Genomic DNA, 16,353 nt, shown 5'->3' with positions numbered 1-16,353 from the left:
TGTGTGTGTGTGTGTGCCAGAAGAAAAAGGAAGGTGACAATTGTTTTAGTTCATAATGTAGAAAAGATGAGGTGAGCAGCAAGTACAGTCAACCAAAGCCTGTGTGTTCTAACACAAACCAAAGAGCAAGCCAGGCCTGATGGCTCACACCTAAGATATCAGCACTCAGGAGACCTAGATGGTGTGAGATCCTGTCTCAAAAAAAAAAAAAAGAAAGAAAGAAAGAAAACCACCCAGGTTTCCTTGCTACCAAAGCCTCCAGAGTTAGAGCCTCACACTTCACTCACACTTCATGGCCCTGCTGTTTAGTTACGCCACAGAGTGAGGCTGTTCGCTGACTAGGCTCCCAGATGCTCATCCAGCACTGCAGAGGCAGAAAGTTTGTGAATGATGGTCTACCTTAGGTTGATCTTCATCCTTCTCCCCTAGTTTTCTTGCAGAGAAAAAAACAAAACAGAACACTTCTAAACAGGTTGTTCCCAATAAGCCAGCGCTTACCCAACTGGTAAACTTCCAGGCAATACTAGATAGTAAAGATACGGGGCCTGTTAGAGTTCCTCCCAACACAACCCTCCTTGTGGGACAACCCAGGAACCTTCAGCACAGTGGCCAACCCTGCAAATAGAGAGAATGTCAGAGAAGGATCTGGAGAGAGATGCCTTAGGGAGAGCCTCGGCTTCCTTAGCAATAGGGGTGCAAACTGGATGATGGCGCCTGACACCATGGGAAGCTGGCAGTGCTCAGAGGAGTCCTTCAGGCTGAAAATGAAACTCCAGCAGTCCTAAACCCAAGTATCTCGGCAGAGAGAGAGAGAGAGAGAGAGAGAGAGAGAGAGAGAGAGAGAGAGAGAGAGAGTTAGTTCACATGTGGGGAGTCAGTTGTCTCTTCAGCCATGTGAGTTCTGTGCATTAAACTCTGATCATCTGACTTAGCAGCAAGCACCTTTACCCGCTGAGCCATTTCACCAGCCCAAGCAACAGCAACAACAACTACTGTAGGCAGGACAATTCTTTCTTGTGTCTTGCAGGAGTCTGCTTTGCATTGTGGACTAATCAGTAGCAATCCTGCCACCACATACTAGATGGCAGTAGAAGTCCCTTAGTTGTGACAAGTGTATTCAGACATTAGCAGGATAGCACCCCTGGCTGAGAACCACTGCCCAAGAAAGGAGAGCAAAGACAATGGGAAGAGGGAACCCTAGTGTGAACGGCATGGACACAGTGGGGACAAAGGACATCATGTCTGCAGTAACAGAGGAGTCTGAATGCCCTATAATAGCCCCATCTGGAGCTCCTCCCGGCCTCCCCTTTGGGGAAAGGGAAACATTAGTCAAATATAGATCTATCTCCATACCCACAAGACCTCATAAAGTTAAGATAGCATCATCCATCTAACGTTTTTATTTTATTTTTTAATAAACTCAAGAACAATGGCAATGGGTTTTTGATCCTACTGCACGTACTGGCCTTGGGGGAGCCTAGGCAGTTTGGATGCTCACCTTACTAGACCTGGATGGAGGTGGGTGGTCCTTGGACTTCCCACAGGGCAGGGAACCCTGATTGCTCTTCCAGCTGATGAGGGAGGGGGACTTGATCGGGGGAGGGAAATGGGAGGCGGTGGTGGGGAGGAGGCAGAAATCTTTAATAAATAAATAAATTTAAAAAAAATAAAAACAAATTTTTTTTTCATTTTACATACCAATCCCAATTCCTACTCCCTCCACCTTCTCCCCTACCCCATTTCCCATCCACTCCTTGAGAGGACAAGACACATTGCTTTGGGGAAGGTCCAAGGCCCTCCCTACTATATCGGAGCTGAGCAAGGTATCCATCCAAAGAGTTCCAAAAAGCCAGTACAAGCACTAGGGAATAAATCCTGGTGCCACTGCCAGTGGCCCCACAGTCTTCCCCAGCCATGCAACCGTCACCCATATTCAGAGGGACTAGTTTGGTCCTCTGCTGGTTCCTTCCCAGTCTGGCTGGAGTTAGTGAGCTCACATTAGCTCAGGTAAACTGTTTCAGTGGGTGTCCCAATCATGGTCTTGACCTCTTTGTTCATATTCTCACCAACAGAGGCAATACCATTTTTATTGATAAATCTGTAACTTATATTTGCCTGGACCACTCCAGTCTGAGACTAAGTCTGAGGCCATTTTGACAGTAACTCTGGTGTTGCTGCCTCTGACCCCTGACAGCCGCAGAGGCTTCTCTCCTCCGGCAGCCCGCTCTCAAATGCACGTATACATGGATGTGAGTCCACATAGACGCATATGCAAGCAAACATACATTTTTAAATGTGTGTACACATGAGTGTTTTGTATGTGTGTAGCACACACATGCATATGGGTGTGCCTTATTTATTTATTTATTAAAGATTTCTGTCCTTTCCCCGCCACCTCCTCCCATTTCCCTCCCCCTCCCCCAATCAGGGTTCCCTGCCCTGTGGGAAGTCCAAGGACCACCCACCTCCATCCAGGTCTAGTAAGGTGAGCATCCAAACTGCCTAGGCTCCCCCAAAGCCAGTGCGTGCAGTAGGATAAAAAACCCATTGCCATTGTTCTTGAGTTCTCAGTAGTCCTCATTGTCCGCTATGTTCAGCGAGTCCGGTTTTATCCCAGGCTTATGTGTGTGCCTTCCAGACATAGATGCATATGTGCCTATATGCATACACACTGTTACATGCACACAGGCATGCATCCACACATATACCCATAATTCCACCATTCAGAAGGTTGAGGTACAAGGACCACATATTTGAGAGGAGAATGGGCTTATACATTGGGACCTCCCCTCAAAAAAATAAATAACAAGAGCCAAGAGCTGACTGACCTACTGAACCTCTTCTACATTTTGTTGTCTTCATTTTGTTTTTTTGAAACAAAGTCTTATGTAGACCAGGCCTGCCTGAAGTTCACTATGTACCCAAGGATGATTTAAATTCTTGGTGTTCTTGCCTCTGACCCCTAAATTCTGGGGTTACAAGTATGTGCCTCCATGCCTGAACTATCTTCTGTCTGTCTGTCTATCTGAGTCATAGCCTTACCCTATAGCCCTAGGCTGGCCTGGATCTCATGCTAGCCCCATTTCAACCCCTCAAATGCTGGAATTACAGACATGAGCCCACACATGTGACGTGACCAGCTGCCCCACTATGCTGCCGCCGTGACTTTTCCGTCACTGTACCCTAGAACTGTGAACCAAAAATTCCCCTCTTTCTTCATGTGCTTTGTGAAGAACTTCACCACAGCAGGGAGGAGAGTAAGGAATTCAACCCCTTTCAAATACTTCACCCATCTTGTGAGCCACCATTCATGATAAACTCTCCCCCTGGAATTCTTAGGCCTCTGTCAACCCCACCACCACTAAGTAATAACAACCAGAGCCAGGCACCTCCCCTCCCCCACCCAGCCCAGGGCCTCTATGCGGCTCCTGCCCACTCTGACTCACACCAGCCCTCACCAACCACATGAATTCAGCCTTCCCTTGATGCCTACGCCAGGACCACACTTCCCCTCCCTCTCTTCCTACCCGCTACCATAATTTCCCAAGGAATGATCCAGACCCTGGCATGAAGATAGCCAGAAGCTCTTGTTTAAAATGCTCTGACAGGGAAATAGACCAGACCCAAGGCGAACTGTGAGTGCACCTTCTGAGGTTACTCAGATAGTTTGCTGGGGAGAGATAGAAGGGTGGCTGAAGGGGCTCAGGCAGGGGGATTGGGAAGGTAGTGTTTAACAGGGATGTGCAATGGGGACCAAGTTTTAGCTGGAGAGGACGGGTTTGTAGAGATGACAGTGGCAGCAAACGTGAGTGCATTTGTTAATGTGTCACTTCTGAGCGTGATGGCCCTAACTCCAGCACTTGTGGCCATCCTCAGACCCTGTCTGAGACAATACGGGAGCAGTAACTTCAGCCAGTTACCAAACCCACCAGGCCTCACTTCCCTTATCTGTAAAATGGACACAGCACCTTCTTCTCGGGGATCTTCTGAGGGTTGCATGAGATATAGAATTTGACAACTAGGTTCCTCAAAAAAAGTAAGTTTGAAAGCTTTTAATTCCAGGCACTCAGGAGGCAGAGTCATGCAGCTCTCTATGAGTTTGGGGCCAGCCTGGTCTACACAGAGAGTTCCAGCACATAGAGACCCTGTTCACGATAGATAGATAGATAGATAGATAGATAGATAGATAGATAGATAGATAGATAGATAGATAGATAGATAGGGAAAAAAGCAAGTTTGAGGGACTGAAATGGCTCAGCAAATAAAAAGTATTGATGACCTGAGTTGATTTCCAGAGCCCAAGGTTGAAGAAATTGGCTCCTACAGGTTGATCTTTGAGCTCTAGGTGCATGCTATGGTACACATTCACCCTTAGTCATCCACATTCTTTATACATACATATGCATTCTCCATACATACACACACACCAGTAATAATAATGAACAAATAATTTTTTAAAAAGATGCCTCTTTCTGGGCGGTGGTGGCACTGGGAGGTAGAGGTAGGTGGATCTCTATGAGCTAGAGGCCAGCCTGGTCTACAAAAGCTAGTCCAGGACAGGCCTCAAAGCTACAAAGAAACCTTGTCTTGAAAAAAAAAACAAAAAACAATGCCTCTTTTAAAGAAAAAGGTGAGTTTGTCATCCATCAGACCATGAACTCTTACTGAACACTTGCCAGGGTCCGGGGGTTGAAGCAAGAGCAGACAGAAGCTGACCTCATATCCCAGGTGCTCACAGACAGCAGGAGGGTCCTTTCTGCCATACTCAAGTGACTGAAAAGCTACCTGCCAGAGAGGAACTCCTGGCCAGAGGTAAGCAGGGTCCTGATCTCAGAGGCTGAGGTTAGAGTCTGACAGAGTGGGATGAGAAGGGACACTGTCAGACATGACATAGAAGAGATAGGTGGACAAGGGAGGTCTCTGAGGACTTAACCCTGAGAGATCCTAATCAAAGCCAGGGTTCGGTTATCTGAGCTGGCAATGGCTGTTCTGAGACCTGAGGCATTCCTAGCCAGAGACCAGCTCAGAAAAAGGCCCAGAGATCTTGATATATTTGAGGAAGAAAGCAGAAGGCTAAGGTTGGTATGTGATGGGAATGTACACTGGGAAACGTGCCGTTTTACTGGGTGTGAGGGCGGGAGAGTACTCTTAATCCAGGAGGCCTTCAAACATCAGCAGCCCGTGCAGAAGCCTCTCCTCACAGGAATTTCTCTCCAGAGACACTGTTATCTTAAGAGGAGAGGGTACGTGGTCTCCTTATCTTTTCATTCATCCTCTGTCTCCCATGGATCTTGGAGCCTATCTTCCAGCACCCTCTTCTTGTCAGCCAAGCCTGAAGGCCTGCAAGGGTGGGCTGAGCCCCTGAGCTCTGCCCACAGTAAAACCAGACCCTTCTGCTGCTGCTGCTAGCTACTCATACTCACCCCAGCCACACCCTCAACAAAACCCATGACCTAAGCAATCAGTTCTCTCTCACTTACCCACATACCTCAGAGAACATGATTGAAAAACAGCATCTTAGGCTACAGTGTAGCTTAGGGGTAGAGTGCTTGCCTAGTACATTCCAGGCCTTAAGCTCCAACGAGAGAGAGAGAGAGAGAGAGAGAGAGAGAGAGAGAGACAGACAGACAGAGAGAGAGAGAGACAGAGACAGAGAGAGAGAAAGAGAGAGAGAAACTAATGGAGGAAAAGAAAAAGGAAGGGAAAGGAGAGAGAGGGAAAGTAAAACAAGAAAAAAGAGGTAAGAGAAAGAATATTTATGTGTTTGTCTGTGTGTTGATGTACTTGAATGGCTTGTCTGCCTGTATAAATATATGTGTACCATAGATTTGAAGTGCCTGTGGAAGCCAGAAGAGAGTATAGGATCTCCATAACAAACAGTTGTTAGGAGCCACGTGGATGCTGAGAACGGAACCCCAGTCCTCTGTGAGAGCAGTGCTCTTAGCCACGGTGCCATTTCTGTAGCCACAAACGGAGTAATATCAACTAATTTTTGTACTTTTTTTTTAATCACTGTGGATTGATCCCAGAGCCTCGTGCATGCTAGACACGAACACCCTCCAGGCCTTCCCCACTTTTTTATTTTATTTTTTTGAGACACAGTCTTACTATGTAAACCAGGCTGGCCAGAGGTGTTAGAGATTCACCTGCCTCCATCTCCTGAATGCTAGGAATAAAGATGTATAGCATGCCCAACTTAGAAAATGGCTTTGCTGGGGCCGAACAGCAGAGTGCTTGCCTGACGTGGAGAAAACCTTCATTGATATACCAGCACAGGTGAAGGGACAGCTGAGTGGGTAAAACGCTTGCTAGGTGTGGTGGTTTGAACAGGAGTGGCCCCCATAGGCTCATAAATGAATGCTTAGATATGAGGGAGTGGTACTACTTGAGAAGGATTATGAGGTGTGGCCTTGTTGGAGGAAGTGTGTCACAGGGGGTGGGCTTTGAGGTTTCAAAAACCCAAGCCAGGCCCAGTGTCACACTCTCTCTTCCCGCTGCCTGCAGACCTGAGTACAGAACTCTCAGCTACTTTTCCAGCACCGTATTTGCCTGGGTGCTACCATGCTCCCCTCCATGATGATAATGGACTAAACTTCTGAAACTGTAAGCAAGCCCATTTAAATGCTTTCTTTTATAAGAGTGGCCTTGGTCATGGTATCTCTTCATAGCAATACAGTGACCAAGACACTGAGCAAGCATGAGGACATTAGTTCGTGATGGCCGGCATTCATAACCCCAGAGCTGGGGAGGCAGAGGCAGCTGAATCACAAGCTCCGGGTCAATTAGAGACTAGCCCCCAAAACAACAAAGTGGGTGACCCCTCAGGAACAACACCCAAGTTTGGCTGTGGCCTCCAGCCACAGGCTCATGCACAAGTGCACACACACAAAATAAATCATCTTAATCCCCACACACAACAACTAATCTTTTACATTTGTTTTTCTCCTTTTAGTTTTCCCTAGTTGACCTCTACAATCGGCAGTGCTTAGAGAAAGGGCACATATTGTTACAAGAATCACTGGAAGGCTGGCTTCTTGGCTCCTGCCTGTAATCAGCACTCAGGAGACTGAGGCAGGAGGATCTGGAATTCAAGGACAGCCTGGCTTATGTAATGGAACTTTGTCACACAAAATAATAAAATAAAAAGAAAGAAAGAATCACATTAAAATGACCCTTCCTGGGACTCTTGACCCACAAGTACCTCTCTCCCGTTGACAGAGTTAAAGATCACAGAGTACCTACTTTGGCACTCACTGGAATAAGGTCATTGCGCAATTTTTTAAGGGCTTTATTTTTTTTCTCAAGAGTTCCACAACTTGTATAGTTCGGGGTCTACAAGTGGTGAATGTGCTGGGAGATTACCTAAACATTTTTGTCAGGCCAACATTTTTGCCTCTGGTACAAGAAAGGTTGGAAGGTTGCCAGGCTGCTCAGAACACTTTTATTAAGATGTTTCTCTAAGAGCCTGTCACCATGCAGAGGGGAACTGCCTGGACAAGGAACAGGCCTCTACTCAAAGGCCTAGTGCCTTCCACTCCCTTCTTCCACTGTGTGTGAGCCAGGTAAGGCACGACTTCAAAACCGTCTTTCCAGAACCGGCTGGGAAGTTGGGTGATGAAGTTTGGGAGCAGCTCTGCCCCTTTCACCTACTACACTGTGCAGTTTTGTTCTCAGAAACAGTCCAAAATGGCTTTGGGGAATATGGTATCTCACCTCCTTTGGACTTCAGTGAAAGACTTGGCTGGTTCCAAGGAGCTGGAATGCAGGGGAGAGGTGGATAAGGTGCCAGGTGCTTCTTCTGGCTTGATAATGCCAGGTTGGAGGATGGCATTCCCTTTCCCAGCCTCCCACCATGGCTAGTTCCTAGCAGGAGAGCAGAAGTCGGGCTTGGAAGCCTCACCCAAACCCTGCTTCCTGCCTGCCAAGGAGGTCAGTCCTCTGAACTCTACAGGGCTTGCTGGGGAAAGCATGCTAGACACAGCGCCAGCGGTCCTGGGCGGTGAGAGGGCCTGCCAAACTAACCTCTCCTCCTGTCAAAGCCCCTCTGTGGCTGATAGTTTCAAGGTGGGAGAAAGTGGAGCTTGGGGATTAGATTAAATCACTAGTCACGACAGAGTTCATTCCACATCAACTCTGAGGCTTGACAGGCAAACTTCGGCTTAGCACAAAAGGGCCTGGCCCTTTCTGAATGGGCCCTGAACTCTGAAGCCCTGACCTTTGTCCTCAAGCCGGGCCTTCTTTCCTGAGCTCTCTGCTATGCAAGGAATTCTGCTGCAATGTAAAAAACAAAAACTCTCCCTAGATCTGCTGCTTTCTGATCGGACCAAGTCAGAATACTCATGCGGAGGAAGGCTCCTTGCCTGAACACTGGCCCACTGAGACTGACGTCTTCCCCCTTCCCCCAAAGCCCTGCGGGTGCCTTGATGCTCTAGCAGCTGGGATAGCCTCCAGGCTGACCTTCCACCAAGAGCTAAGCTGAACTGGGAAGAAAGGTAACGAGGTTTCCTTCTGCATCATTCTAGAGTAAACCCCCAGTGCTGCCTTCCTACCCCCATGTTTCCAACCCTCTGACCTCCATTGGACCCTCAAACCTCCAGAGATTCACTTGCAAGACGCTTCAAAGACTACCCCATTCATCAAAAAAGCCCTCTGCGTACATGTTAAAACTTTTTCTATTTCTCTATTTTTTAATTGAGAGAGAGGAGTGTGTGTGTGTTATATGGGGTGTGGGTGTGTCAACGCTCAGGCGTGGAGGCTGGAGGACACCTTCATGGAGGTGGTTCCCTCCTTCCCACCTTTACACATGTTCAAGGCTCCAACTCAGGTCACTAGGCCTGTGTGGCGAGTGCTTTCCCCTACAGAGCCATCTTGCTGGTCTTGATCCTGGTTTGGTTTCTCTTTTTGAGACAGAGTTTCGCAGTACGGTCCAGGATGGCCTGGCACTCACTGCATAGCTGTGCCCAGCTACTTCTATGCCAACTTGACACAAGCTAGTGTCCTCCAGTGAGGAGGGAACCTCAAGAGAGAAAATGTTTTCACAAGGCTGAGTTATAGGCAAGCCTATAACTTAGTGATCAATGAGGGAGGGCCCAGCCCATTGTGAGTGGTACCATCCCCAGGCTGGTGGTCCTGGGGTCTATAAAGCAGGCTGAGCAAGCCATGGGGAGCAAGCCAGTAAGCAGCATTCTCCCATGGCCTCTGTATCGGCCCCTGCCTCCAGGTTCCTGCCCTGTGAGTTCCTGTCCTGACTTCCTTCAGTGATGAACAGTGATGTGGAAAGTTTCCCTTTCCTCACTGAGTTGATTTTGGTCAATAAAAACCCTAAGACAAAATAGCCCAATCTAACCTCATACGTACAGCAATCCTCCTGCCTCAACAACCCTCCAAGTGCTTGGATTACAGATGTGAGCTATCACATTGGGTAAGATTTTTTCCCCCAAGATAGGGTCTCTCTACATAGCCCTGGCTGACCGGGGGTCAACAAAGCAGGCTGAGCAACAGATAGGGAGTAGGCCAGTAAGAAGCACCCTTCCATGGCCTCTGCATTAGCCCCTGCTTCCAGGTTCCTGTGTAGGCAAGGCCAGTCTGGAACCCACTCCTGTTTCAGCCTTTCAAGCACAGGGAGTACAGAAGTGCTTTACCATGCCCAGTAGGCAAGATCATTCATGATCTGTTCTCACCTCCCTGCCTCTTCATCTTCCCCACCACTCACCAGCACCCTTTTCCAGGTGGGGTCACTTTCTTATTCCTATTGCATCTGCCTCTGTCTCTGAGCCATCATTCAAATTGTCCCCATGATGTAAAACCTAGAACCTTCTTCAAGGTCCAGCTTGCCTTCTTCATAAATCTTTATCAAGGCCACAAAACAAAATAAGTAAGAGAAAAGACTTTGGAGCTGCCCAGTCTAGGTTCAACTGCTGGCTTTTGGGAAAATTATTTAAATTTTTGAGACAATACTTTTTAAAGCAATAGCTTCCTCTGAATGTATGGAATATGCAGAATGACCTGCTCCTTCCTGTTTGCATTTAACCCCTAAGAGACTTGAGAAAAGGCAGAGACAAACTGTTCAGAACATGAAGACTTGTTACGTCCTAAGACTCATTATCTGCAGTTTAACTCCTCAGAGACATTTAGAAGTACCATAATTTTGACACCAAGAAACACTGCGTGAAGAGTAGCCCAACCAGAGCTGGAGATCTCAGCTAGCATCTGCCCCTCCTAAAAGTGACCTGCACCCAAATTACAGGAGACCCCCAAAATCCCAGAGTCATGGGGTCACTAGTTGATAAGAGCAACCATTCTGCCTGTTCTTTAAGAAGCTGTCAGAACTTCTGGTTTGCCAAAAGAATGCTATAGGCTCAAGAATCAACCCATTCACAGCTCAGGACCACCCAGGAGTCAGGGGCGGCTCAACCTCACCAGGTTTACATCAAGAGGGACCAGCCAGCTCTGAAATTCTGCCCTCTGTCAGAGATCTGCATGCTATGTTCTCTACAGCATCAGGTCAAGGAAACGCAGCTCAGAAGAAGCTGTCAGGACTCACAACCATCTGTAACTCCAGTCTCAGGGGGATCCAGCGCCCTCTTCAGATCTCTACAGGGTACTAGGCACGCACGTGTCACACAGACTTCCAAGCAGGCAAAACATTCAAACACATAAAATTTTAAAAATAAATCCATAAAAGCAGTTGTTGGGTGGGGTACACTTTTGCTAGCTTGTGTGAAGCCCTGGGCTCCACCCTCAGCACCAAAGGATGGGGAGGAGAAGCTGCAATTAGCTATCTATAGCATGATGAGTTCATTACTAGACCCCATCTGGCTGACTGGTGACAAAGCCAAGGATGAATAGGAGGTACTCAATTTGTCTCTGTTCAGGTCACAAGGGCAAGTTGCAGCCACGTGAGCGCTCGGTTTGTGCAGCCAGCGCCTACGGCTGATAACACCTCCTGCACTCATTTTTGATGAAAGCATTTCCGTAGCACCTGAAGCAGAGGAAGCACTCAGATCATTTCACCGCCCTGAAAATGTTGACGGGACGCCCACTAAATGACAGGTCCCGTTCTCAGAGGGCCAGGTGCACAACTATCAACAACAAACATAGTCTCTTTAGGGAGGGAGGGGGGAGAAAGGGAGGGAGGGAGGGAGGGAGGGAGGGAGGGAGAAAGAGAAGAGAAGAGAAGAGAAGAGAAGAGAAGAGAAGAGAAGAGAAGAGAAGAGAAGAGAAGAGAATGGATGCATGGATGGATGGAAGGATGACCGTGTTATACCTGAAGACAGGGGAAGGAGAACTTGCTAGCTACGTAAGGAATGTTAGAGGTCTCTCTAGTGAGGTGATGTTTACTGAGAGAAGAACTTATCAAACAAAAGGGCATTCCAGGCATAGCTCATAGCAAGAAGTTGGATTGCCAGGTCAAAGAACATCAAAGGATCAAGGGATGGAAAGCAGGAGCTGGACGCTATGCAACCTTAGACCATGGCTAGCCCTCGAGCTGTGTATGCTTCCCAGTGAGAGGGAGAGCTACAGAAAGTTCTAAGTGGCAAATGACAGAATTTTTTTTTTTTGAGGTATGTAGCCTAGGCTGACCTGATTTGTCTGATGTTTTGAAAGAATCAATCTTGTTGGTACACTATTAAAAGACCAGAAAGGGAGACAGACCAGTTAGGAAACAGCCACCAAAATGCAGGTGAGATCTGTGGCTCAAATCAGGGACGTTGTGGTAGTCACAGAAAAGTGACTGCATTATAGATGTGGGAGATGGGACGACGGGGATTGCTAATGGCGTATCAGATGCAGCGACGGGCTCAGGACCTGTTCATCTGAACAAGCTGATGCTTATGAAGGTAAAGTCGTGAGCCACAGCGGTAGAGAGTGGGGGTGGTAAAAAGAACTTTCCCAGCAAGTGCTCAGACGTCTCCTGATTTATAAAGCACAAGCGAGGGACCACATCCCGAAGTTCCAGTACTGACTACCCAAGAGAAGCAGGGCCAACAAGATGGCTCAGCCGGTAAAAGGAGATTGCTGCTGGGCCCAACAACCTGGATTCAGTCCTCCGGACTCACACAGTGGAAGGTGAGCGTCAGCTCCCAGAAGTTGTCCTCTGATCTCCACTGGCACATTTCCGCACATTCGAAAAAGTTATTTTGAGACAGAAACTCACTATGTAGCCCTGGATAGCTTGGAATTTGCTGTGTAGACCAGGCTGACCTCTTACTCACAGAGATCTACCTGCCTCTGCCTTCTGAGTACTGGGATTAGAGGTGTGCACCATCATACCCAGTAGTAAATGTAATTTTTGACTGGAAGAGATATTCATTCATCAGTGTTCATAGCAGAAAAAGGTAAAAAGCATCCCAAATGTTCATCAATAGATGAATAGAAAAACAACATGAAATCAATACTATTAATATTGAACAGTGATTACCTTCTGACAAATGCTGTAACACTGAGGACATTATTCTAAGAACAGATCATTTAGAGTCTCATATTAGGTACTTGGAGTCACGGGATTCATAGACTCACAGCAAGGAAGGTAGTCTCGAGGAGCTGGGTAAAGGAAATGGGGAGTTGGTGGTTATAGCGTTTGAGCAGTGGAAGATGGGAAGAGTTCTGGAGGCTGCGCATGGTAAGGATCACACGAGAACAGGAAGGCACTTAATGCCACTGAAGTGAACATCACAAAAATCATAAAACCAGGGGCTGGAGAGATGGTTCAGAGGTTAAAATCACTGACTCCTCTTCCGGTAGACCAAGGTTCAATTCCCAGCACCCACAAGGCAACTCACAAGTGTCTGTAACTCTTCTGGCCTCCAAGGGCATCAGGCACACAGATAGTACACATAGAAGCTGGCCACACGGGAGCTCTCTCTCTCTCTCTCTTTCTCTCTCTCTCTCTCTTTCTCTCTCTCTTTCTCTCTCTGTCTCTCTTTCTCTCTCTCTCTTTCTCTCTCTCTCTTTCTCTCTCTCTCTCTTTCTCTCTCTCTCTTTCTCTCTCTCTCTCTTTCTCTCTCTCTCTCTCTCAAATAAATAAATCTTTAAAAAAAAAGAAGCAGAATAAATTGTAAGCCAGACCTAGTGTCCCAGCCACTCAGGAGGCTAAGACAGAAGGATTCACAATCTGTCTGGGCTACAAAATGAGTTCAAATTAGTGGAACCCTGTCTCAAAATAAAAAGTTAAAGACAGGACTTGGAGCTGGAATAAAGTGCTTGCCTAGCATGCACAGAGTCAATGACCACCGATAAATAAACCAGACGTGATGATTCATGCTATAACCCCAGCATTCAGTAGGTAGAGGCGAGAGGATCAGGAGTTCAAGGCCAGCCTTGCCAATAACCTCAGGTCACCGTCAGCTACAAAATGAGATCAAGGCTAGTCTGAATTCCAAGAGACCTTTTCAAATAGATAAATAATATATAAACAGGAAGAAGAAGAAGAAAGAAAAAGGAAAAAAGAAGAAAGAGAGGCAGGGTATGTAACTCAATGGTAGAATGCTTGCCTGGCAACTGCGAGGCCCTGGGTTCAGTCACTCATAGTGAAAACAATCAAGTTAAAATGATTTTGTTGTTTTTAAAACGTTTACCTAGGTCACAGTGTGAGTATGACTCAGGAACTTAAATATAAAATGAACTGGGTGTGGCAGTAATCCTAGTACTCCGGAGGTGGGGGCAGGAGGATCACAAGCTCCAAGCCAACCTGAGCTGCACGTGAAGACCCCGCCCCTGTTTAAAAATAAATAAACAGAAAGAAAAAGCAAACAAACTTTAGCGTGCCCAGGGTTACAACAACTGAAACCAGACTGGAGCCCAGGGAACCTCAGGTCTGTCCCTTGCCCTTGAAGCAGGACAGTCAGGGCTGCGGCTGCGTGGGCCTTATTTGGAGCTTCCACGCCCTAACATCTCACCCTCGAAATGTCTATTAGCCTTGAAGCCACAGACTGACCAGGCAGAGAATCACAAGGCTCTCAAGGTCTAGAAGTGGCTCCATGGACTGACTTGCTACTCTTTTGCCAAAATAACTGACCACAGCTGACCAAACGCAAGCTCTCTTCTATGCAAGCTGGTTTTCAGATCTCAGAGAAATGCCAAAAATCCCTTTTTGATCTGGAAGCAAATGGCAGGGCAGGTAAGGCTTATTTCTGGAATCCAAAAGAAGCCGTGTTTACACAAATATCCAGCTTCCAAGTCCAAAAGAGAGAGGACACATAAGCTATTCTCTTCCTTTGTTTGAGGCTATGAGAGAGAGACAGGGAGGGAGGGAGGGAAGGAGGGAGGGAGGGAGGGAGGGAGGGAGGGAGGGAGGGAGGGAGGGAGAGAAAGTGTGTCTGAGACAGTGTGTGTGAGAGTATATGTGTTTGCTACAGTGTGTGAGTGTGTGCATGAGTGTGAGTGTGTGTGTATTGGAGACAGTCCTGGTATGTATATACCCAAGGCTTGCCTTTGAACTTGTTTGTAACCCAGATAGGCCTTGAATTCATAGCAATCCTTTTGCCTAATGAACATCGCTACTTTCCTTATTTGGTTGTTGTTTATTTGAGTTTTGTTTTTGAGATAGGCTCTTGATAGATAGCCCAGGCTGGCACATAGGTACTTGCTATATAAACCAGGATAACCTAGAACCTGCAGCAATCCTCCTGTCTCTGCCTTCCTAGTCCTAGGAGTTTAAAGATAACCCCACACCCAGTGCAAATCAGTTTCTAAGGAAGCATCCATGATCAAGTGAGAGAGACATCCCTGTAAAGGTAAGCGCAACCCTCTTCCTGTAGCTTCAGTCAAAGCACATGGGGCTGGTGAGATGGGTAAAGGCAATAACTTCCATCTTGGCTTAGGACCTGACTTTGATCCCTGAATCCCACATGGTGGGAGGAGAGAACTGACTCACACTTGTCCAGAATTCGGGTCGTTTAAGGGCAGGGATCTAATACTAAACCCCTTTAAATCCCAGGATACTTAATCAATGATGAAATAAACTGAAGAAGAAACAAACACCTTCTTAGGAAGGCAAATACCACAAGAAATCAAACTTGCTCCCAAGAGCAAGAGGGTACCATGAGCTCCAGGAAGCCAGCCAGCGGCTCTTGCCATCTTTTGCTCATTTTGTTTACCAGGCATTCTTTGCAGACCCTCCCCCAACCCAGCATGTAGTCCAGCAGTGTGGGAATTGATGCAAGTTTGCCCAGGAACCTTGGGAAACACAGAGTCTTGGAGACTCAGGTGGGCCAGGATGGGGGGGGAGAGAATCATCAAAAACTCAGAGCATAGGTTGTTGGGAAAACATGAATTCCTAACTACTAGAGAGGCTAAGGCAGGAGGATTAAAAGTTCCAGGATAACCAGGACAACTTAATGAGATCCTATCTCAAAAGAAAAAATAACAAGAGGGCCGGGGGCTGTGGACAGGCAGCAGAGGGCTTATCTCATGTACACAAGATCCTACATTCAATCCCCAGTACTGATAAAAATAAAAAGCAAACCAACTAACAAAAAGGCAAGGTATTGGAAGAATGTCATGAAGACCAGATGTGTGGCCCAGCCTCATGGCTTGGGTACCTGTGAGCACTCCAGCATGACTGGAATGTAAGACGCCCTGTGGGAATAAGGGGGCACTGAAACAGAAACTGGATCACAAGTCACCCTGAGTGCTAAGGACATGAACTTTACCCTGAAAGTCGTGAGGAGCCATTGGAGAACCTCAAGAAAGAACAACATGATATGATTGTGTATGTGTGTGTGTTTGTTTTAGATGGACACTCTTCGAGCTCACTCTGGCATGGAAGAAAAATATTTAAGACAGGAAGACAGGAGGTGTCTGCAGGCAGCAGTGAAAACCTCAGCCATCACAGATGTCAAGGATGTGGGCAACCTGTGGTGACCAGAAGTTAGCACAGAAATCAGGAGGGCGGGGGCGACAGCAGGAGGAGATAAAGTACAATGCTGGGCACCCCAGAGGTACAAGCTTGGAGCTTGGGGAAGTAGGCTGGCTTGAGATTCAGTGGACTCCCCAATGTTATCCGGAGTCCAGAGTGGTGGGGAGGGTGATGGAACCTCAAGATTAATCCATAAATCCGTAGGGAAGTCTGCCATTTGTGAGCTTATAGGAAAAGAGGGTTATCGTGGAACATGTCCTCTGTACATGATATGACCAGCACTTCATATGTAGACCAGACTGGCCTTGCATGCACTGAGATCCACCTGCCTCTGCCTCTAAGTGCTGGGATTAAAGGTTTATATCACCTTCCTTGGCCCTGTTGTGGTCTTGAAAACAAAGTAGCTGTGATTATTCACAGGAAACACTCACAAGAGAGGGCCATCCGTAGTGCTCCCTTGAAGCAGAAGGGCTGAGACCTGCTCTCTGCCGTGC

General features: G+C 47.3%; 1 protein-coding gene and 1 long non-coding RNA gene across 2 annotated transcripts in view; one reads left to right on the top strand and one right to left on the bottom strand.

The window, feature by feature from the left end:
- The window catches only part of Ahnak (AHNAK nucleoprotein), an 86,957-nt gene that overhangs the window by 22,363 nt on the left and 48,241 nt on the right, over nt 1-16,353 (bottom strand). The window lies entirely within an intron of this gene.
- Nucleotides 13,913-16,221, top strand: LOC142851071 (uncharacterized). The gene is made up of 3 exons (XR_012910734.1): nt 13,913-14,119; nt 14,646-14,735; nt 15,736-16,221. It is a non-coding gene; the product is annotated as an uncharacterized LOC142851071 (long non-coding RNA).

This window comes from Microtus pennsylvanicus, chromosome 5, assembly GCF_037038515.1.
Source record: "Microtus pennsylvanicus isolate mMicPen1 chromosome 5, mMicPen1.hap1, whole genome shotgun sequence".
Taxonomy (NCBI): domain Eukaryota; kingdom Metazoa; phylum Chordata; class Mammalia; order Rodentia; family Cricetidae; genus Microtus; species Microtus pennsylvanicus.
The sequence above is the reverse complement of the archived record's forward strand: the minus strand, read 5'-3'. Positions and strand labels throughout refer to the sequence as shown.